The 24,475-nt window shown below is 41.0% G+C and overlaps 1 non-coding gene across 1 annotated transcript; it reads right to left on the bottom strand.

Moving 5' to 3' along the window:
• Positions 1-9,904: 9,904 nt before the first annotated feature.
• On the bottom strand, positions 9,905-10,010 carry LOC120106624 (small nucleolar RNA R71). Its single transcript, XR_005509475.1, has one exon. It is a non-coding gene; the product is annotated as a small nucleolar RNA R71 (small nucleolar RNA).
• Positions 10,011-24,475: the final 14,465 nt, after the last annotated feature.

The raw sequence follows: 24,475 nt of genomic DNA, 5'->3' as shown, positions 1-24,475 counted from the left end.
ATGGATGAGTGTACAACTCTTGTACAATGCTTCTCAAGCATGTTGCAGTGTAACTTGGTCTCTAAGCCATGAAGACCTCACCTAACAGTTATTGGTCCCATTTCTTAGTTAAGTCAGACCCACCGTATTGGGTCCTCACTTAACAGTTATTGGTGCCCAACCCCACCTTTACCCTACAACATCTCATGTCTATAGAGAGGTCCAGCCCCCCGATGCAACTTGACCACTGTGTCCAGCCGAGACAAATCAACATCAGAAAGGCCTTAGCAGCTCTACTATAGTGGAAGACCTATTGACTTAATATTGGTTAATCAGGTCTTAGTGTTTGCAACTTGAGCCCTTCATAAGAGGTAATCGAACAATTGGCCAGGTAAGCAGGTGGGAGGCTCCCCTTACTCAGAGAGTAAGGTCCTAATTAAGTAACCACCTTTCATGCTTTCCTAGACACCAATTAGATCAATTAATCTAATATGACTTGCTCATGTCGGTTCACTCTCGACTTGATTGAGGAGGTTTTGATTTAGGTCTCAATTGGGTTTGCTACATCACATGTAAACCTATCTACCCGACTCTCATTCACATCACATGCAAACGGCGCATTACAGGCAGTTATAATCGCAGCATCAAATTAAAGCTAAACTTTAACTAGGTGATGATCATGGATTCTAATTAGGTTGTATTACAAGCACATGCACATCAATCGATCAAGTGGTCTTCAACTCTTGAATTGGTTCCAAGCCACCTTGATTCGATCCTTGATCAACTCTTGATCCCATCGCCATCAATCGCTCAGAACACCTTTCATCTCATGCCTTTGCTTCAACTTGATCGTTGATGTACATCACATCACAGAAATACAACCAGATGTAAAATAAAAATAAAAATAATTTACATCTCCTTTTAGGAGGCACGCAGGCCTCTCAAAACATCAAACAAGATGCATGCAAGCATCTGAAAAATTACATGACATCGCAGATCACATCGCAGGTCATTACATTTGATACCAAAAGGGTTTGAATCCTATGATCATCACCGTATGCAACAATTATAATTTTCAGATCTGAAAACTAACTGATTGTATCATGACATAGGTCGCTGATCATGCTAATCATGATTCTAAACTTTGTAATCCCATTAACAATGCATTTAGAATCATCTTTTTATCACATAAAAATCAGCATGCAAAAAATCAGCACCCCTGAAAAATCTGCATGCAGAATTTTTCAGCATGCATGATCATTCAATTTTCAGATCTATTATGCCTTTAGATATTTAATTCTTACCTTAATCTACGAAGCCTAGGCTCTGATACCACTGTTGGGAACCCGCACATGCCGCTGATATTTCAAAACAAAAATCAGATGGCAGCGGAAGAGGCATGCACGGGTTCGACGTTCATCGCATGAATGTTGTTTCTAGACCTTTCGTAATTAGGTAAGAATTAAAACTTTTAAAACTATTAGGAAGATCAAATCTTCACCTTGTGCGGGTAGATGATCACCGCAAATCTGAATTCGTGGTTTTGGAAGAGGGTTCGCTTGAAGCCGTTCAAACGTCCGGCCTCTACGGGTATCCACACGAAGCAGGATCCGATCCAAGCTCTCTATCTCACCGGGGTGCTAGCTCCCTTGCAGAGATAGCTTTTGATGGCTGATCTCCTCTCTTTCAATCAACCCTTGATTGTGCTTGAGAGGAGGAAGAAGAAGGATGAAGATGGGAAGAAGATCAAAAGCCCCTGCAGCCTTCTTCTTTTTCCATGCGTTGGAGCCAAGGAAGAAGACCAAGAGGAGGGAGACGCCTCCTCTTCTTTTCCCTTTGCTGATGGCGGCTGAACCAAGGAGAGATGGAGAGGGGGTGGCCACGTGATGAAGAGGAGAAAGGTCCATCTAGGGCGCCGGCCCTAGTCCTCCTTTAATAAGGATGAAGGGCTCCTACAAGTTAGGAGCCCTTGACTACTTTCCAAGAGGGGGCGCCGGCCCCCTTTCTCTCTTCATGTCGCACCAACTAAGTGAAGAGGGGCTGATGCCCCTCTTACTTGGTTAACCCAATCCTCTTCCAAAAAGGATTAGGTGCCTCTCTCATGGTTTAATCCTAATCTAATTAGGATTAGCCAAATTTGGGTTCAATCTACGCTAGTCCTAATCCAATTAGGACTTGAATGAATCATGACTTAATTGAACTCTTCAATCCTAATCCAATTAGGAGTCATGTTGATTCATTAGATTAATAATTAATTTAGACATAAGGAATCCTAATCCAATTAGGATTTGTTTAATTTTAGTCCTAATCCAATTAGGACTTTATTTGAATTCGAAGTCCTAATCCAATTAGGATTTCTAGGAATCCTACTCCAAGTAGGAATCTAATTTTAATTCAAAGTTCCTAATCTCATTAGGATTGTAGGAATCCTATTCCAAGTAGGAATCCCAGTCCTACTCCAACTAGGATTCCCAGTCCTAATCCAATTAGGACTCTAGGAATCCTACCCAAAGTAGGATTCTTGTTTCAAGTCCAATTAATTAATTCCCTTTCCTTCTTCAACTTCTTATCAATCAAATTGATTACTTGTGATTCCTAATCATGATTTCAACCATCGGATCGATCAATACTTCTAGTGTGTGTGACCCCATAGGTTCTACTCTGACTGGTAATGAGATATATTGTGATCTCTATCTCAATATCATTGAAAACTCCTTTCAATGGGTTGGAACGATTCCAACTCAACTCATTAGGGTTTATCGATCATCAAGATAATCCCTATGAGTCCCACCATCCACCAGTGACACCTAGCAGCATGTAGTGGCTACCCAGTAGAATAGAAAGATGAACCTCTAGGTGCAGTTAACGTGTGATACAGTCCTACTATCGTGGATCCCTACAGGACGGAGGTCATGGACAACTCGTCAAACCCCATCGTCTGTCATATATCAAGATTTATTCGACTTGAGTTCGATGGTGGAAAACTCTTTTTCCACTTTATATTACTGCCCTGGCCAAGGTCTTAGAACTCAGTCTAACAAATCACATAGGATCACTCCTCTCCTATCAAGGTCGATAGATTCCTTATTGGTGCATACCCTACTCCTACAGTGAACCTACTGCAGCCAATCTACACTGCATGGACCCATATGGCTACAGACCATGTATGTGTGCAGTCAAACTACAATAACCTCACTGTGAGTAGCCGAAGCACCGCAGGTCAAAGGACCAGTCACACTACTGCAACATCAAGCAAGTCACTGACGAGTGGATAGACATCCAAGTGACTTCTTGTCTTGGTCACGCTCAGTACCCTTGTTCTCTAACAAGCACCTGCACTATCACTTCAGTGTCCCTACACTGTGGACTCAAGTCTCGTCCATCCAGAAGGAAAGTGATCTGTGCACTGATCAGATCGATCACCGTCCTCGTGATGATCCATTGATCAGGAGCATTTAGAAATTAATCACCAATGATACATGGCTCAAATTCTCAACTCTTGAGAATATGTATCATCATCTTATTAATTTCTTGGACGATTCATAGACACATAAACAATATGAATGAAAAGATGCCTTTTATTTATTCAATAATAAATAGTCAAGTACAAAATTATGTCCCTAGAATCAACAATGTGTCAGCCAAATTGGCTTCTAGGGCATACATCTAACAAGCTCGTTGACTATTAAGTATCATTTCTAATTTTTCAGAACTATATGTAAACTTTTCTACAAAAGGTTTGTATTTTTCAAGTTCTTGTGCCAACTTTTGTTTTTCTGTTTTTAGTGCGTTTAAGTCTTTTGTGAAATTATCTCAAATAGTTTGTTTATCCTTTTTAAGTTCAGAAATTTTCTTGGTTAGTTTTTCGTTATCTTTAATTAAGGTATTCGTTTTTTGAATTGACATTTGCTTGCTTTTTTTAAGTTCTAAATTTTCTTTAATGATAAAATCCTTATCCTTAACTAATTTATCGTATTTATGGAGGTGAGATTGATTGGTTAGTTTTAGCTCTTTATTTTTAAGATTTATTATTTTATATTCATCCATTAATTCATTAAACGCATCATACAATTCATCAAAGGTAAAATCTAAATGCGTTTCAGATGTTACCTCATTTTCGTTTGCCATAAAATAGAGGTTGGCCTTATCCTCTTGTTCCTCATCCGATGATGATGATGATGAATCGGAATCCGATAGGGTGGAGACGAGGACTTTCTTTTTCTTGTACTTGCTGGCCTTCTTGAGCAAAGGACAGTCCGCTCTGAAATATTCCGGCTTCTTACATTCATAGCATCCGATTCCCTCATTTTTCCTTTCCTTACCTTTATCCTTGTAATAGGAACTTGAGGGACCTCTCCTCTGATGAAAAGACTTCTTTCGGTTGATGAATTTTCTGAACTTACGCACGAGAAGAGCCTCATCATCATCTCCCTCATGATCTTCTTCTTCACTGCTGCTACTGCAAGATAAATCCTTGTTAGAAGAAGTAGATTTGAGAGCTATTACCTTTTTCTTATGAGAGGATTCTTCTTCGCTGTGTTGTTTCATTGTGAGCTCGTGCGTCATTAGGGATCCAAGAAGCTCCTCAAGTGGAAGCTTGTTCAAGTCCTTGGCTTCTTGGATTGCTGTAACCTTGGCCTCCCATGACCTTGGCAAACATCGAAGAACTTTTCTGACAAGGTCACTGTTAGTATAATTTTTGCCAAGGCTTTTTAGGCCATTGACAATGTCAGTAAATCTAGTAAACATGCAAGTGATAGTTTCATTGGAATCCATCTTAAATAATTCATACTTATGAACTAGTATATTTATTTTGGATTCTTTTACTTGATTTGTGCCCTCGTGGGTCACTTCAAGTCTATCCCATATCTCTTATGCAGAATTGCAAGTCGAGACTCTATTGAATTCATTTCGGTCTAAAGCACAATAAAGCACATTCATTGCTTTGGCATTTAGTTGTGCCTTCCTTATATCATTGTCATCCCAATCCTTTTCAAGTTTGGGTATAGTAACATCCTCTACAAAAATTGATGGGATGTATGGTCCATTAAGTATGGTGGTCCATATCTCATAGTCTTGTGCTTGGATAAATATTCTCATCCTAGCCTTCCAATATGAGTAGTCGGTTCCATTGAAGAATGGAGGTCTATGGGTGGATTGGCCCTCAATATGAGAAGATCCAAATGGGGTTGTCATTTTGATCTTTTACTCTTTTGGTAGAAGAGTTTCGGCTCTGATACCACTTGTTGCCCAAAAAGACAACCCAAGAGGGGGGGGTGAATTGGGTTTTAAAGTAATTATTGCAATTAAAAAACTTTGTGAGTAACTAATTAAAACTTATTGCAAGTGGATTAATTAGTTGCTATATGCAGTGGATGAAGGGAAAGGAAGAGACAATGAAACAATCACAAACACAAGCGATTTTATAGTGGTTCAGAGCTAACTCTTGCTCCTACGTCCACTCCCCAAGCCTCACTTGGGAGTTCACTATAATCCCTCGGATTACAGCCGGTTGTTTTACAAGTTCACAACCCAACTTGTTGTTTTACGAGATCACAACAAACTCGGTCGGTTTTCACAGGCTCATCGACTAGAACCACCCGATTATTTTTTCGGGATCACAATCAAACCCTTACACCGTTGGTTTTAACCTTGGCTCACCAACAAACCTTAACACCCTTGATTCAATCCCCTGATTGAATCAAGTAAGAAACAAATAGTTTGAAACAAGTAAAACAGGAAGCTTCTCAAAAAGCATATTTAAACAATATAAGCAAGGAAGAGTTAGAAGCCCTTAAACAGATTTTGGAGGTGGAGGAAGGGGCTTTTCAAACTCTTTGACTCCTCTTGAATTTGCTGAAGATTTGCTGTCAGGAGGAGAGCCTTGAATGTGAGGAAGATGGTTGGAGAGTAGACTTCAATGCACTTCTTCCTTCTTTTTCTTGTAATTACTCTAGAGAGCCTTTGGTTGGTGGAAATCCCTTTTGCTTTGAATGGAGTCTCTCTTTCTTACTCTATTACTGTTCACTCAGGCTATTTAAGCCGTTCCCAAAGAAAAATAGCCATTAGACACAGATTGAAGGCCGTTCTGCACATTCTACAACTCCTGACAAAATGTCCGTTGGGATTGGAGTCGACTCGCTCGATCAAGAGTCAACTCGAGTGTTGTTGGAGTCGACTCATGCTTTACTGGAGACGACTCGGCCACTATTCAAAATTCGAAATAAAGTGCCGTCCCGTTCTGGAGTCGACTCGGCTGAACCTGGAGTCGACTCGCCAATTGTCCGGAGATGACTTTCCTTTCTGGAGACGACTCGATCTTCAGGGTTTCAAAACTCATCCTCTCGATTTTGCTTCCTCGAGTCGACTCGGATTTCCTTGGAGTCGACTCGGCTCTCAGAGCCTGAAAGACAGGTCTTCTGTCTTTGAACTTGATCTGTCTCGGAGTCGACTCGGACTTTGCGGGAGTCGACTCGGCTCTCAGACACGAAATACCGATCTTCTGTCTTTGGAGTTGAACTGCCTCGGAGTCGACTCAGACTTTGCGGGAGTCGACTCGGCTCTCAGACACCGAAGTACCGGTCTTCTGTCTTTGGAGTTGAACTGCCTTGGAGTCGACTCGGACTTTGCGGGAGTCGACTCGGCTCTCAGACACCGAAGTTGGCTCTCTGACTTTTAGCCTTGCATTTCTCTGAGAGTCAACTCTTGCTTCCTTAGGAGTCGACCTGCCAACCGTCGGAGTCGACTCGAGTTCTTCGGGAGTCGACTCGGCTCTTAGAGTCCAAAATGGCTTCTCTGTCTTTCTGTCTGTTACTCCATGGAGTCGACTCGTACTATGCTGGAGTCGACTCGGCAAGCATCGGAGTCGACTCTAATTCTTCAGGAGTCGACTCGGTGACAGGTTCTGAGATGTATCTTTCTGTCCGTCTGTCTGTTCTCAGTCGGAGTCGACTCGTAATGTGCCGGAGTCGACTCGAGCTTGTGCCAGTGCTTCTGATATGCTTGGAGTCGACTCGTACTATTCCGGAGTCGACTCGAGACTCAGACTTTGGTTCAAATTGATTTCCATACTTAGCCAAAGTGTATTGAACCAAAGCTAGAGACACTTAAACATAAATTCACAAATATTTGACTGAAACACTAGATTGAATTCATTAGTATAACATAAGATATACTCAAATGCTTTGAGCTCATCAAAATCAAATAGGGTTATAATCAATCACTCCACAATCCGCGAGTTAAGCATCATCTTCCTCCCAGCCGATTCTAGGATCCATCCTCTCCCCACTCCGTTCATCGCGTCCCAGCATCCCAGCCGGGATCCCCTCCGCTTCACCGGTCCTCATCTTCACCCGGATTTGTTCCAAGAAAAGTCCCAAATCCCAAACCTCCCAGCCATCAAATCCTCTTCCGATTATCATCCACGGATGAGTCTCCGCGTTCCAACCGATCCGTAAGTTCCTCCCAGCATCTTTCGGGATCCCTCTCTTAGCCATAAACACCAACTTGCCAGTCGTTCCCAGCATCCCACTGATTCGCAAGGAGAATCATCCGCATGAGCCCAGCATCCACGGATCTCGCCCAGCATTCAACCACGTTCGTGATCAGCATTTCCAAATTTCCTCCCAGCTTCTTCCAATCCAGTTACAGCCAGCGACCGTTCCGAGCAAGCAAAATCCTAGATTCAGCGCGTCCAGCTCCTTCCCTTCCCTCCCCACGCCCAAAACAGGGGAAGATCTGATTTCATCCCATGCTGAATCGGCGCACAGGGGGGCTGGTGAGGCTATAAAAGGAGGAGAAGCTCTATTTTGAGGGGGGGAAGGCCACGGTTTGAAGAACAGAGGAGGAGCCTCTGTTCGAAAGAGAAAGAAATTAAAAAAAAGAAAGGAGGGGGGAAAGAGAATATTTTGTGATATATTGGGAATAATGGGAGGTGAAGGCTTTCATTTGAAGATGGGAGGTCGTCCGGAAGCCATGCTCGGCTAAACGTCTAGTCTAGGGCTGGATGAAGCCCTAGCAATGTTACAGGGCATTGTAGTTCTTATTTTCTTTATTATTTTGGAGCTTGGTTTAAATTCTTATTATCAATGAAACATCCTTTTATGATGTTTAAACTTTGAGCATGCTATTTATTATTCATGTTTGCTAAAGTAGTTTAAGATGATCCATGCCTAGGAAGATGAGGTGTACTGCACCCTAGGTTAGCATAATTAGGTAGACACTTCTTGCTATACCGAAGATGGATTTTCTTAAAACTCTTTATGCTTTTATTTGAAAAGGCTTATAGCCAATATTGCATGCCTCTCCAAAAGATAAAAAAATAAAGAATACAAACCCTGATGCAATGCTATATGGTGGACTCCAAACCCAAGATCCATTTATTCTGATAAATTCTAATTCGCACTCATAGTTTAATTTAGTTAATTAGCAAATTCTTCTTCTTGATTTATTTTTAAAAAGAAAAATAACTTATTCTTCAATCCCTGTAGACCGACATCCGTAATCACTATCCTACAGGATACGTACTATTGCGTGGTTTATTTTTAAAATTGAAAGAACCAATCAATTTTTGGCACCGTTGTCGAGGATTGCTAGCATAGTTATTTTTTCTATAATTAAAAAATTAATTAATTAAAAAAAACTTTCAAAAAAAATATATATATCCAAAATAAAATAAAAAAATTATTTTCTATTATTGTTACTTTTCCTCTTCTACTATTTTTTTTTAATTTTTCTTTCGGTCTTATTTGATCAGGAATCGAAGGAAAAATCTGGGATGATCAAAAAAAGAATAGCTGGAAAAGGAATGCTGTAAAGGTTTGCCTGCAAAAAATTTTAAATTGCTGGAAAAATTTTCTTTGGTAACCTCTAAATCTTTCTTATTTAAATTAATTATTAGCTTGAAATTTTGTGGTGATTGTTTAATTTTAATTTCAGCAAAATTGTGAATGCATGCCTGATACACATTCACCAATTAATCTGCACTTAGTAAGGGCAATCACCCCAACAAGATAAGAGCCGGATTTCATCACCGGACTCTTGCCCAACTTAGGTGAACTCAATCTCACATAGTGTCACTTTAATTAAAATCAATTAGAACTCCTAAGGACATTCGAGCTCAATAGGACGAAGATCACCGAAAGTTGCACCAATTTCGCTCTGTGGCTTAGTTGATGTCTAGGCAAGCTTTGTCCCTATAAGGGAGACAGTTCATCTGTTCGAGGCAAGTGGATTTTAAGTGGAACCTTTGTGAACGCATCGTGACCCCTCCACTTACCTGGAAGCTTACCTGGTCAACTCGGTTCATTAGACCGGATTGGAGGCTTAGGTGCCCTCTTCAAACCAGTTAGGAGCTGTCTAGTGATTTTAGGACAAATACAAGGATTTATGTGTTTTCTTTTATTGCATGCTTGATTGATCAAGTACTAGTGTATGCAAGGGAGTCGTTCTAGAGTACGTGACCTATTACCTTTTGACCCTGAAATAGAACAGACCCTTAGAAATATTCGAGCTGAAATCAGAACAATAGAATCATCCCCACCTCTTGAGATGGCTGAAGAGCAACCCAAACTCCTGAGGGAGTACTTTACTCCCACCATTTACACTTCCCCATCTTGCATTCGATTACCTGAAGTAGCAGCTGTACAATATGAAATAAAGTCTAGTGTGATCCAAATGCTCCCATCTTTTTATGGGCTCACCAATGAAGACCCATATAAACACCTAGATAAATTCCTTGAGATTTGCACCACTGTCAAGATTCAGAACTTCACTGATGATGCTCTGAAACTTAGATTATTCCCCTTCTCCCTTAAAGATAGAGCCAAACAATGGCTGAATTCTTTAGAAGCCAACTCGATTCGTTCTTGGGATCAAATGCAACAAGAATTCCTTAAAAAATACTTTCCCATAGGAAGAACGAACCAGTTTAGACGTGCCATTACAAGCTTCTCCCAAACCAAGGGAGAAGAATTTCATGAAACTTGGGAGAGATTTCGGGACCTAATCCGTAAATGCTCTCATCATCAAATACCTAAGTGGCAGCTAGTGCAATGTTTCTACGATGGATTGACTGAACGAAACCGTCAGATGATCGATGCTGCATGTGGGGAAACTTTTATGCTTCAAAATGAGCATGAAGCATGGCAAATATTTGAAAATCTTAATGAAAACTCCCTTCATCATGCTTCCTGTTCTCGTCAAGCACCCCCGAGTTCTCAAAGAAAAGGGACCATTTATGAAATAAGTCATTCTATGGACCTGTCTAGCAAGGTAGATGCATTGTCCCATAAGATCGACCAACTGATGATAGGACGACATGTCGTTAGCTCTTCCCAAGCATAAGTGTGTGCTATCTGTTCTAGCCCATCGCATCCTATTCATGAGTGCCCCTCAGCACCCCAATTCTCCGAACTCGTGCAAGAACAGATCAATGCTGCCCAAACACAGCCCAGACCGGGTAATGACCCATTTTCCAATACATATAATCCGGGATGGCGGAATCATCCAAATTTTTCTTGGAGGCAGCAAGCTTCGAATACTGCCCAACCCTACCCCCAAAATTTTCAAAATCCACAGAATTTTCATCTCTACCGTCCCTCAACTCAATTTCAACACCCTCTTCCTCCAACCCAAGGAAATACAGCCTTTGAGGAGAAAGTGTTGACTGCCCTTCAAGGTTTGGAGGCAAACACACAACTATTACACTCTCACATGCAATCAATTGCTAAGCTAGAATCCCAAATGGGTCAACTAGCCAATGCATTAAACAAGCGAGAGGAAGGTAAGCTTCCAAGTCAACCAATGAGTAATCCTAGGGGACAATACGTGGCTCAAAAAACTCGACTAAATCATGAGCAAGCCAATGCTTTGACTACCCTAAGGAGTGGACGTATAATAGATAATAAGGTTGGGAAGGGTAACAATAAGGAAGGTGAAGAAGAGGAGAGGAATGTATCACTTGAAAATCCAAAACCTTCTTCAGCTAGTCCACTATCTGCCACAACCCACATTCCAAAGGCTCCATTCCCTGAAGCACTTAATGCACCCTCTCCCTTTGGCAAGAAGGGAACTTCATTAGAAGAGATGATGGAGGTCTTCAAACAAGCTAAAATCAACCTCCCACTCCTTGATGCCATCAAACAAGTTCCCTCCTATGCCAAATTTCTCAAAGACCTTTGCACCCAAAAGCGGAAATCTAGGACACATGTGCTTAAAAAGGTCCTCCTAACTGAGCAGGTAAGTTCCATTCTCCAACACAACACCTCTCCAAAATTCAAAGATCCTAGTGCTCCCACTATTTCTCGTGTCATAGAAAATAACTCCATCGACCGAGCACTTTTAGACCTAGGGGCAAGTGTGAATCTTCTACCCTATTCAATTTATAAAAAATTTGGGTTAGGTGAATTAAAACCTACCTCGGTGTCCTTACAATTGGCTGATCGATCTGTGAAGATACCACGGGGGATGATTGAAGATGTTCTTATCAAAGTAGACAAATTCTATTTTCCAGTAGATTTTATCATCCTTGATATGGAACATGTGCCCAACCTAAAAAAACAAATCGCTGTGATTCTTGGTCGTCCCTTTTTAGCGACAGCCAATGCATGTATCAACTGTAGAACTGGGGCAATGGATATATCATTTGGGAACATAAAAATTAAGTTGAATGTATTTCATGCCGCTGACCAACATGTGAGGGAAGATGAGTGTTGCCTAATTGACGAAATGGATGATCTTGCAGAGGAAGCCCTTCCCTATATCTTAGCAGATGACCCCCTAGAGGCATGCTTGGCCCATTTTGACATTGACAACTTTGATATAGACAAGGCCATAAAAGAAGTCAATATCTTACTCGACAATCAATCTCCCATGAGTTCCCTTCCTTGGAAGATCCGACTTGAACCTCTTCCCCCAATTGCTAGCACACCACTTTGTCCTTCCATTGATTCTCCACCTAAACTTGAGTTGAAGCCACTTCCGACAACTCTTAAGTATGCCTTTCTAGGACCAGAAGATACCCTCCCTGTAATCATCGCGGCCAACTTATCTACTAAACAGGAGGATAAACTTTTAAGGATACTAGAAGAGAATAAACATGCCATAGGATGGTCTGTAGCCGATTTGAAAGGGGTTGACCCCTCTGTTTGCATGCATCAAATTCATCTCGAAGATGATGCAAAGCCCACCCGAGAGATGCAAAGCCCACCCGAGGAATGCAAAGAAGACTCAATTCTAACATGAAGGAGGTAGTCAAGAAAGAAGTGGTGAAGTTATTAGATGCCGAAATTATTTATCCAATTTCTGATAGTAAGTGGGTGAGTCCGATACAAGTGGTACCCAAGAAATCAGGTATCACTGTGGTTGAAAATACGGAAGGAGAATTGATACAAACACGCACAACCACGGGTTGGTGCGTGTGCATTGACTACAGGAAACTTAATTCAATGACTAGGAAGGACCATTTTTCTCTACCTTTCATAGATCAAATTTTGGAACGGTTGGCTGGTCAAGGTTTCTACTGCTTCTTAGATGGTTATTCTGGATATAATCAAGTACCTGTTTACCCGGACGATCAAGACAAAACCACTTTTACTTGCCCATTGGGAACATTTGCATATAGGAGGATGCCTTTTGGACTATGCAATGCATCCGCAACTTTTCAATGATGCATGATGGCCATTTTTTCAGATATGGTGGAAAACTTTCTAGAAGTGTTTATTGATGATTTCTCAGTTTTTGGCCTATCTTTTGACGATTGTCTGGACAATTTGACCTTAGTTTTGAAAAGATGTAAGGAGACCAACCTAGTTTAAGTTGGAAAAAGAGCCATTTCATGGTTCAAGAAGGCATAGTTTTAGGACACGTCATGTCCAAGAGGGGCATTGAAGTAGATAAAGCCAAAGTAGATCTTATTTCCAATCTCCCTCCACCCAAAACTGTGAAACAAATCCGATCATTTCTTGGCCATGTTGGTTTCTACCGTCGCTTCATTCAGGATTTCAGCAAGATTTCCAAACCCTTGTGCAATCTTCTTGCTAAGGACACTCCCTTTGTGTTTGATAAAGCATGCGAGGAGGCATTTAAAAATCTTCGCTTGAAATTAATCACTGCACCTATCATACGGCCCCCTAATTGGACCCTTCCATTTGAACTGATGTGTGACGCATCCGACTATGCCATTGGGGCAGTTTTAGGGCAACGGCTAGATAAGGTACCTCATGTCATCTACTACGCTAGTAAAGCACTCTCAGATGCACAATTGAACTACACCACCACTGAGAAAGAATTTCTAGCTGTAGTATTCGCGCTAGACAAGTTTTGATCTTACCTATTAGGATCCAAGGTTACCGTATTCACTGATCATGCTGCCCTTCGACACCTTCTTGCAAAGAAGGACACCAAACCCCGTCTGATTCGATGGATTCTTTTACTACAAGAATTTGATCTAAAAATTCGTGACAAGAAAGGAACTGCAAATGTCGTAGCAGACCACTTATCTAGGATTCTTCTTGAGCCCTCTAAGAATACCTCACCCTTACATGATGCTTTCCCAGATGAACAATTATTTGGGGTACAAGGAATGAAAACGCCATGGTTTGCAAACATAGTAAATTACCTTGCTATAGGATGAATTCCTGATGATTGGTCAACTCAAGACAAGAACCGATGCTTTTCACAAGTAAAGTTCTATTATTGGGATGATCCCGATCTATTCAAGTATTGTCCCGATCAAGTAATCCATCGATGTGTCCCCAAATGCGAATTTCAAAGTATTCTTTCATTCTGCTATTCACAAGCTTGTGGGGGACATTTTGGGGGTAGAAAAACTGCAGCAAAAGTTTTACAGAGTGGATTTTATTGGCCCACACTTTTCAAAGATGCCCATAACTTTTGCCAAACTTGTGAACGGTGCCAACGGATGGGTACCATCTCCCGTAGAGATATGATGCCTCTCAATCCTATTTTAATTGTAGAAATCTTTGATGTATGGGGTATTGACTTTATGGACCTTTTCCCACTATCTTTTGGTTTCGAATACATTCTAGTAGGGGTTGATTATGTCTCAAAATGGGTAGAAGCTGTTGCCACTAAAACTAATGACCACAAAGTTGTGGTTAAATTTTTACATGAAAATATCTTTTGTCGTTTTGGCACACCCAGAGCCATCATCAGTGATGGGGGATCTCATTTTTGCAACCGGTCATTCGAGGCTTTGGTTCGCAAATATAACATCACCCACAAAGTTGCTACCCCATACCATCCCCAAACGAGTGGACAAGTCGAGGTATCCAATAGGGAGTTAAAACACATCTTAGAGAAAATGGTACGTCCCGATAGAAAAGATTGGTCTCAAAGGATAAATGATGCTCTCTGGGCATACTGTACTTGTTAGATGTATGCCCTAGAAGCCAATCTGGCTGACACATTGTTAATTTTAGGGACATAATTTTGTACTTGACTATTTATTATTGAATAAATAAAAGGCATCTTATCATTCATATTATTTATGTGTCTATGAATCATCCAAGAAATTAATAAGATGATGATGCATATTCTCAAGAGTTGAGAATTTGAGCCATGTATCATTAGTGATTAATTTCTAAATGCTCCTGATCAATGGATCATCACGAGGACGGTGATCGATCCGATCAGTGCACAGATCACTTTCCTTCTGGATAGACGAGACTTGAGTCCATAGTGTAGGGACACTGAAGTGATAGTGCAGGTACTTGTTGTTGGGAATTGTATCCTAAATGTCAATCGTCAGCATATTGATGATTGAATATTGTAAATAAATTGACAAATTAATAAAGTATTATTTGGCATTATTCATCATTTCATCTTCAAATGAACTCTTATATGATGAAGTCCTTAGGACTTATGTTATGATAAAGGAAGATTTATCTTTGAGTCCTTAAACTTGTTCACGACCAAATGATATGTTGTTACTAGGACGACAACATTATCGAGATTAGGTCGTTGTGTGACATATACGTTGGTTGTCCTCTTAACTAAGGAGTGTGGAGACACTGGTATGCCATACAGGTGAAGTGTAGGAGTACATTTCACTAAACGTGACCAATTCCGGAACGCTCTACTGTCGAGAGATGTTCCGAGTGGATATGGGTATAAGTTTGGCCCTCTGACCTGAGACCGCAACCTGTGACTAGCAAGCAACTCACTGTACTTTGGTACTGGACTACCTGAATTTCTAATTCAGTGACGGAAGGTCACTGGGTGCAGTCAAGTACTTGCGTAGTCAGTTGTGAGTCAAGATGGAATTGACCCCTCCTGCAAACAGGAGATAATGTCTTGTGACTAATTTAGCAAAACCTTGGCCAGGGTAATCTCAGTGAGGAGTCACGGGATATCTAAAGTTAATCACATAATGGATGTACTAATTATAGGGTTGACAGTGAGCTCTAAGTCATCCTGGCATTAAGAGTCAAAGGGATTGAATTATACAGTAACCATAGTTCAGGGTTCCAGAATATTTGCTTCGCATATATTCGGCCTATTCGGACGTCGGGTACCATTGCTAGATGGTCACATCGATTAGTGTAGGAAGTCGTTCCTATACTACCGGCTTAGGTTCGAACCTATGAGGTCACACGCATAGAAGATTCCTGATTGATCAAGAAGGCTGATGAATGATTAAGAATCATTCAGGGGTAATTTGGTCAATTCGATTGGCAAATTATCTTATAAAATAATTAAAGTAATTATCGGAGGATTAATTAGTAATTAGATTGCTAATGAACTCAATTGGATTAAGTAATTAGACTAAGGATGAGCCAAATTGAATTAGATTCAATTCTGGGCTCAATCAGGGTTTTTGACCTGATTGGATTAGGTCTGAATCAAGAGGACTTAGGTTGACCAAATTAAATTAGATTAAATTTGTGCTTAATTAGGGATTGACCTAATTGGATTAGGTTCAACCCATGGTAATTGAATCATTCTAATTGTTAGGATTTAATTAAATTAAATGGGTTTGATCTGAAACTATTCGGATCTTGAAATCCACTTGTCACATATCCATGCATGGCGCCATAAATTGATTTTTAATATGATTAAAAATTAATTTAATTTATTTAATGGTGCCATGGGACACTTGGCAACATCAGGGACCTCTTTCATCATTAGATGGGTCGAAATGGAGAGATAAATTCATGAAAAGAATTGGATAAGATCAAATTCTCTCTCTTCATGACATATGCCATCCTTATCTTTATCTCACTTCTAATTAAGGTTGAATTTCGAATTTAATCACCACAAAATCACCACGTGACCCTCTAATCTGATTAGGGGCATGGGAATTTCGAAATTGAAAGAGGGAAGTGGCAACATGATGAATGGTTTAGATTAGATCAAGCTTCATCATGTAATGGCACATGAACTTGAATTTTGAATTCAAAATTCAAAACCCCACAAAATTCTCCACAAATATGGATTGGTTGGCATGAAGTTAGGTAGGAGAGCAACATTAAAAGGACCTCCATCATCTGGTGGTCGAATTCAAGGAAAAAAGAGAGAAAAAGAAGAAGAAAAAAGGGAAAAGAAAAGAGAGGAACCCTAGTTCATGCATGAAAAAATTCTGCATTCAATCTAGCTGACTTCTTCCTCCTCTAAGTCCATCGCGCCATTAGTTTTAGGGGTCCCTGATAAGAGTCTTTAGATCAGATCTAAGTCCTCTTCAATCCCTTTAAACCTTTCCTCCAAGTTCTTCCAAGAAGGCGGATCAAAAGTTGATAGTGTTTGGAAGATCAAATTTCAGCCTCAAGAAATTCTGCGCAAGCTAGCACTTCCGCAGGATTGGATCTCTTCAGGAACTTCGCGTGGACTTCTCGTAGAGACCATTCGTGTGCGTGGCTGCGAAGTCGAGGATCAGATCCACAAGTTTCATCCATCATAAAAGGTATTAATCCTACATTAATCTTTTATTATGGTGTCAAGATCTAGGTCTGATTCCCCAAGGTTTTACCCTCTTTTGGGGCTCCTCACGGAGATATCTCCAGAATCCATTCAATGGATATTCGGAGATTAATCGGAATAGAGTTCTTAAGTTTCAGATCTGATAGTTAATCATGCATGAAAGTTTTAGCATAATTGTTTAAACGATTCCGGCATAATCCTATGTGTTCTTAAGGTGCTGATTTCTAGATTTGATCTTGTGAGCATGCATGAATTAAATTGTTTGATTCGATTTTTCCGCTGCATTTTAAAACTTAAAAAGAACTACGTATGGCTTGATCCCCCTTATGAAGGGGTACGTAGGCAACCCGATCAGGTTCAGCCATGGTTTAAAAAAAAAAAAAAATCCGCATGCTTAACACCGAAGAACCTAGGATTCACTTTCAGTGGTATCAGAGCAAAGGTCAAAGAGTTGTGACCGATCTTCGGAAACTCTCACGCGTGATCGTGTGACGAAGCGTGGCTCTCCGTCCGGAGGCGTATAGAGATGCGTGCTCTGATAGGTATACATGGGTGTCACCCTATTTTTAATAGGACCGAACCCATGTAGGAGTGGAGACTCTTCACTTTCAGTGGTATCAGAGCCAGGTTCATGTTTAAACTTTTATGTTTTAATTCTTGTAATTAAATCTGAAATCATGAGCATGCTTAGATTAGATCTAAAGTATTTTTTATGATTGATTTAATTGCTGATTATGCATGATTAACTAGATCTGAAATTTTGAATGCATATGATGCATGTTTGTGTTAAGATTTGTAACATAAATAAATCTGAAATCATAATATTATTTAGATTAGATCTAAATAAAATTTATGATTCATATGATCTCTGATTTTAATGAACAAATCAGATCTGAAAATAAAAGTGAAAAAACAAATACATAAGATGTATGTTGTTTGTATTAATTCATGTTGTTATGTATATGTGATGCATGAACATTAAATATAATGACTTAAACATGAATTTAATCTGATTACATGTGATTAATTACAAAAACTCAGATCTGAAAATATGTTTTAAGTGTTGGGAACCCGCCCATGCCGCTGATATTTCAAAAAAATTTCAGATGGCAGCGGAATCGGCATGCACGGGTTCGACGTTCATCGCATGAACGTTGTTTCGAGACCTTTCGTAATTAGGTAAGAATTAAAACTTTTAAAACTATTAGGAAGATCAAATCTTCACCTTGCGCGGGTAGATGATCACCGCAAATCTGAATTCGTGGTTTTGGAAGAGGGTTCGCTTGAAGCCGTTCAAACGTCCGGCCTCTACGGGTATCCACACGAAGCAGGATCCGATCCAAGCTCTCTATCTCACCGGGGTGCTAGCTCCCTTGCAGAGATAGCTTTGATGGCTGATGTCCTCCCTCTCAATCAACTCTTGATTGTGCTTGGAAGGAGGAAGAAGAAGGATGAAGAAGAGGAAGAAGATGAGCCCCTACGCAGCCTTCTGCTGTTCCTTGCGTTGGATGAAGGAAGGGAAGGGAAAGGAAGCCGCCAACTCTTGGCTTTTCTTCTCCCTTTGCTTGCGGCTGAACCAAGAGGACGAGAGGGGGCTTCCACGGCTTGAAGAGGAGGAAAAAGATTCATCTAGGGCGCCGGCCCTAGTCCTCCTTTAATAAGGATGAAGGGCTCCTACAAGTTAGGAGCCCTCGACAACTTTCCAAGAGGGGGCGCCGGCCCCCTCTCTCTTCATGTCGGACCTAATCAAGTGGAGAGGGGCTGATGCCCCTCTTACTTGGTTAGCCTAATCCTCTTCCAAAGAGGATTAGGTCCCTCTTTCATGGTTTAATCCTAATCTAATTAGGATTGGCCAAATTGGGTTCAATCTATGCTAGTCCTAATCCAATTAGGACTTGAATGAACCATGACTCAATTGAACTCTTCAATCCTAATCCAATTAGGAGTCATGTTGATTCATTAGATTAATAATTAATTTAGACTTAAGGAATCCTAATCTAATTAGGATTTGTTTAATTTTAGTCCTAATCCAATTAGGACTCTATTTGAATCCGAAGTCCTAATCTAATTAGGATTTCTAGGAATCCTACTCCAAGTAGGAATCCTATTTTAATTCAAAATTCCTAATCTCATTAGGATTGTAGGAATCCTATTCCAAGTAGGAATCCCAGTCCTACTCCAACTAGGATTCCCAGTCCTAATCCAATTAGGATTCTAGGAATCCTACCCGAAGTAGGACTCTTGTTTCAAGTCCAATTAATTAATTCCCTTGGTTCCTTCTTCAAATTCTTTATCAATCAAATTGATTACTTGTGATTCTTAATCACGATTTCAACCATCGGATCGGTCAATACTTCTAGTGTGTGTGACCCCATAGGTTCTATTCTGACTGGTAGTGAGATATATTGTGATCTCTATCTCAATATCATTGAAAACTCCTTTCAATGGGTTGGAACGATTCCAACTCAACTCATTAGGGTTTATCGATCATCAAGATAATTCCTATGAGTCCCACCATCCACCAGTGACACCTAGCAGCATGTAGTGGCTACCCAGCAGAATGGAATGATGAACCTCTAGGTGCAGTTAACATGTGATACAGTCCTACTATCGTGGATCCCTACAGGACGGAGGTCATGGACAACTCGTCAAACCCCATCGTCTGTCATATGTCAAGATTTATTCGACTTGAGTTCGATAGTGGAAAACTCTTTTTCCACTTTATATTACTGCCTTGGCCAAGGTCTTAGAACTCAATCTAACAAATCACATAGGATCACTCCTCTTCTATCAAGGTCGATAGATTCCTTATAGGTGCATACCCTACTCCTACAGTGAACCTACTGCAGCCAATCTACACTGTATGGACCCATATGGCTAGAGACCATGTATGTGTGCAGTCAAACTACAATAACCTCACTGTGAGTAGCCGAAGCACCGCAGGTCAAAGGACCAGTCACACTACTGCAACATCAAGCAAGTCACTGACGAGTGGATAGACATCCAAGTGACTTCTTGTCTTGGTCACGCTCAGTACCCTTGTTCTCTAACAAGCACCTGCACTATCACTTCAGTGTCCCTACACTGTGGACTCAAGTCTCGTCCATCCAGAAGGAAAGTGATCTGTGCACTGATCGGATCGATCACCGTCCTCGTGATGATCCATTGATCAGGAGCATTTAGAAATTAATCACCAATGATACATGGCTCAAATTCTCAACTCTTGAGAATATGTATCATCATCTTATTAATTCCTTGGACGATTCATAGACACATAAACAATATGAATGAAAAGATGCCTTTTATTTATTCAATAATAAATAGTCAAGTACAAAATTATGTCCCTAGAATTAATAATGTGTCAGCCAGATTGGCTTCTAGGGCATACATCTAACAATCTCCCACTTGCCCTAAAGCCAATTGGTCATATATCTTAGGCCCATCTTCTCAAGGTGGGCTTCAGTCTTTTGCTGACTCAGCTGCTTAGTGAACGGGTCCGCCACGTTATCCGCGGAGTCTACTCTCTGCACCTCTACATCATAGTCGCGTATGAAATGGAAGCGCCGCTCTATGTGCTTGGACTTCTGATGAGACCATGGCTCCATAGCTAGTGCTATGGTGCCAATGTTATCGCAGTAAAGTGTTATGGCATCTAATGGCATTACACCTAACTCTGCAATTAACCTTTAATAAGAAGGTTTCCACTGCACCCTTAGATACGGCTTAACATTCAGCTTCTAAGGTAGAATCTATAATGATCGGTTGTTTGGAACTCTTCCAATTTACTGAACCACAATTGCACATATTCTGATGTAGACTTTCTATCATCAATATGTGTGCATCCTTCTACCTTCAACTCTGATCTTCTCCCAAAGACCAAGAACATGTCCTTAGTTCTTCTCAAGTACTTAAGACTGTTCTTCACAGCTATCCAGTGCTTCTTGCCTGGATCCGACTGATATCTGCTTGTGACACTCACAGCAAGAGCTATATCAGGTTGTGCACACAGCATGGCATGCATGAGGCTTCCTATTGCCGATGCATAGGGAATCTTGCTCATGTGTTGAATCTCTTCAGATGTGTTGGGGCACATCTTCTTGGAGAGATGAATTCCATGTCTTAGGGGTAAGAGACCCCTCTTGGAGTTTTCCATGCTGAACCTCTTCAGCACCTCCTCTATGTACATCTTCTGTGAAAGGCCAAGCATCCTTTTAGATCTATCTCTATAGACCTTTATTTCCAAAATATAGGATGCTTCCCCAAGGTCTTTCATGGAGAATTCTTTTGACAACCAGACCTTGACCGAGGTTAGCATGGGAATATCATTCCCAATCAGGAGAATGTCATCTACGTACAGTACGAGAAAAACGACAGCACTCCCACTAACCTTTTTGTAAACACACGGTTCCTCTTCGTTTTTGATAAAATCAAACGTTTTGATTGCATCATCGAAACGAGTGTTCCAACTCCGAGATGCTTGCTTTAGTCCATAGATGGACCTTTGCAGCTTGCAGACCTTGTGATCTCCATCACTGGAAGTGAAACCCAAAGGCTGTTCCATATAGATATCTTCATCAAGATATCCATTCAGGAAAGCAGTTTTCACATCCATCTGCCAGATTTCATAATCATGAAATGCTACAATGGCAAGCAATGTTCGGATGGATTTTAGCATGGCTACAGGTGAAAAGGTCTCCTGATAGTCAATGCCTTCGCGTTGACTATACCCTTTCGCCACAAGCCTTGCCTTATAGGTCTCTACCTCTCCATCCGAACCTATCTTCCTTTTGTAGATCCATTTGCATTCAATAGGTACAATACCTTCTGGTGGGTCTACTAAGGTCCAGACTTGGTTGGAATGCATGGAGTCTAACTCTGACTTCATAGCTTCCAGCCATTTCTCGGAATCGACATCAGATATCGCCTCGTTGTAGGTTTTGGGATCCTGTATGTGATCCCTATCTCCCACTAGGAACATTTCCTCGGTATCCTCTTCTAGTATACCTAAGTATCTATTGGGAGGATGGGAGACCCTACTAGATCTACGAGGTGGTCGAGGGACATCGTGTACTGGCTCTTTATGAATGGGTTCTATAGGATCCATGACTCGTTGCTTTTCAGAGACTTTCTCTTCAAGCTCAATTTTCCTCCCACTGCCTCTATCAAGGATAAACTGATTTTCCAAGAAGATGGCATGACGGCTCACAAACACATTGTGATCCTCTGAGATGTAAAAATTGTATCCTAATGACTCTTTAGGATATCCTATAAAACGAGCACTTATGGTCCTAGCCTCTAACTTGTCCGCCTGTAGTCTCTTGACATGGGCCGGACTCCCCAAATCTTGAGATGACCCAGACTTGGTTTCTTACCATGCCATATCTCATACGGTGTGGTAGGAACGGATTTAGAGGGAACTCTATTCAATAAATAAATCGCTGTGAGTAAGGCATCTCCCCAAAGGAACATAGGTAAATCAGTGAAGCTCATCATGGACCTGACCATGTCCAACAGGTTCCGATTCCTCCTCTCTGACACCCCGTTGAGTTGAGGTGTACCCGGAGGTGTCCATTGTGAGACTATGCCGTTTTCTTTGAGATAGTCCCGGAATTCTCCACTAAGGTATTCTCCTCCTCGATCTGATCGAAGAGCCTTAAGAGGTTTTCCAGTTTGTTTTTCTACTTCATTCTTGAACTCTTTGAACTTTTCAAAGGATTCAGACTTGTGTCTCATAAGATACACATACCCATACCGTGAATAATCATCGGTAAAGGTAATGAAGTAAGAATAACGTCCCCTGGCTAGCACATCGAATGGGCCACATACATCTGTATGTATTAGGGTAAGTATTTCAGTGGTCCTCTCCCCATGTCCTACAAAGGGCAGTCTAGCCATTTTTCCTTGAAGACAGGACTCGCAAACTGGATATGACTCGGAAGTCAATGAGCTGAGAAGCCCATCTTTATCCATTTTGTTCATCCTATCCTCTCCAATATGGCCAAGTCTGAGGTGCCACAAATATCTTTGGTTTATCTCATCTCTGGATCTTTTGGATCCTTTGGCACTCATATCTTGCTCGGTAACATTCACAGATACATCCATATGTAAATGATAGAGACTGTCAATCATGAAACCGCGTGCGACTATTTTATTTCTTAAATAAATAGAACAGCAGTCTTTGTCAAATGTAAAAACATGACCTTCCTGTGCTAGACATGAAACAGAAATCAAATTTCTGCTAGCAACAGGTACATAATAGCAGTCTCTAAGTATTAAACTAAATTCAGACGGTAGTCGCAGATGGTAGGTGCCCACAGCCACAGCAGCAACTTTTGCCCCGTTGCCAACCCGACGGGTTACCGCACCTTCCGCCAGCCTTCTACTTTTCTTTAGACCCTGTATGGTAGTGCACAAATGAGCACTAGAACCAGAATCTATAACCCAACTAGAAGTAGAAGAAACCGTTAGATTAGTTTCAATTATGAGCAAGTCTATACCTTCTGAAGGTGTGTCACCTTTCTTGTTCTTCAGGCTCTCGAGGTATGAAGGACAGTTTCTCTTCCAGTGGCCTTCGACATTGCAGTGGAAACATTTTCCTTTGTCGTTAGCCTTTTTCTTTTGAACTTCCTTCTTTGGCTTCTTGTCTTTCTTCTGCTTCTTAGCAGGCTTCTTTTTCTTCCAAGTAGACTTTCTCTTGGAACCAGAAGTCAACTCAGCAGCAAGGACATTGCCCCTTGAACCTTTCAAGGCTCCCTCAGCAGTTACCAACATGTTGATTAGTTCAGTCTTAGTGCATTCAATTTTATTCATGTGGTAGTTTACTATAAACTGACCAAATGAATCAGGAAGTGACTGTAGGATCAAATCCACTTGTAATTCCTTGTGCATGTCCATACCGAGCTTCTCAAGCTCCTCTAGGTCCTTGATCATGGTCAGACCGTGATCATGGACAGACTGCCCCTCGCGCATCTTCGTTTTGAAAAGCCTCTTGGACACTTCAAAACGAGCTGTGCGACTCTGCTCACCATACAACTCTTGCAGGTGTGCCAGTATGTCCCTAGCAGTCTTTATATTTTCATGCTGGCATTGGAGTTCATTAGACATGGATGCCATCATATAGCATTTTACTCTAATGTCATCATCCAACCACTTTTTATGCATCTCACGCTGAACATCAGTAGGACGTGTTGGTGGTGTGGGGATATCTGAATCAAGTATGTAGCCTATTTTCTCACAGTCCAAAACTATTTTGAGATTTCTAAGCCAGTCTTTGTAATTGGTTCCGGTCAGTCGGTTGGTCTCCAGAATACGGGTCAAAGGGTTTGAAGCTGACATTGTATCTGCAGAGAGTAAAGATTCTAGTTAGACTTTTGTACTTGATCCTAATCTGTTCTAAGGTCTTTTAGAACAAATGTGACTCCCACTATTTTCTCGAATCCCTCACACTCCCCTGGTAGGAAAACGGAAATCCCACACGACTAGGATTTCTAGTGGGTACTGCGGTCCCACCGATTTACATGCCACCTCACCTAACAGTTATTGGTGACACATAGATGGA

The sequence above is a fragment of the Phoenix dactylifera genome, chromosome 7, assembly GCF_051530095.1.
Source record: "Phoenix dactylifera cultivar Ajwa chromosome 7, Ajwa_hap1_PhDact_Kaust_v1.1, whole genome shotgun sequence".
Classification (NCBI taxonomy): domain Eukaryota; kingdom Viridiplantae; phylum Streptophyta; class Magnoliopsida; order Arecales; family Arecaceae; genus Phoenix; species Phoenix dactylifera.
Note: the sequence above shows the minus strand (reverse complement) of the source record. Positions and strands in the feature narration are given on the sequence as shown.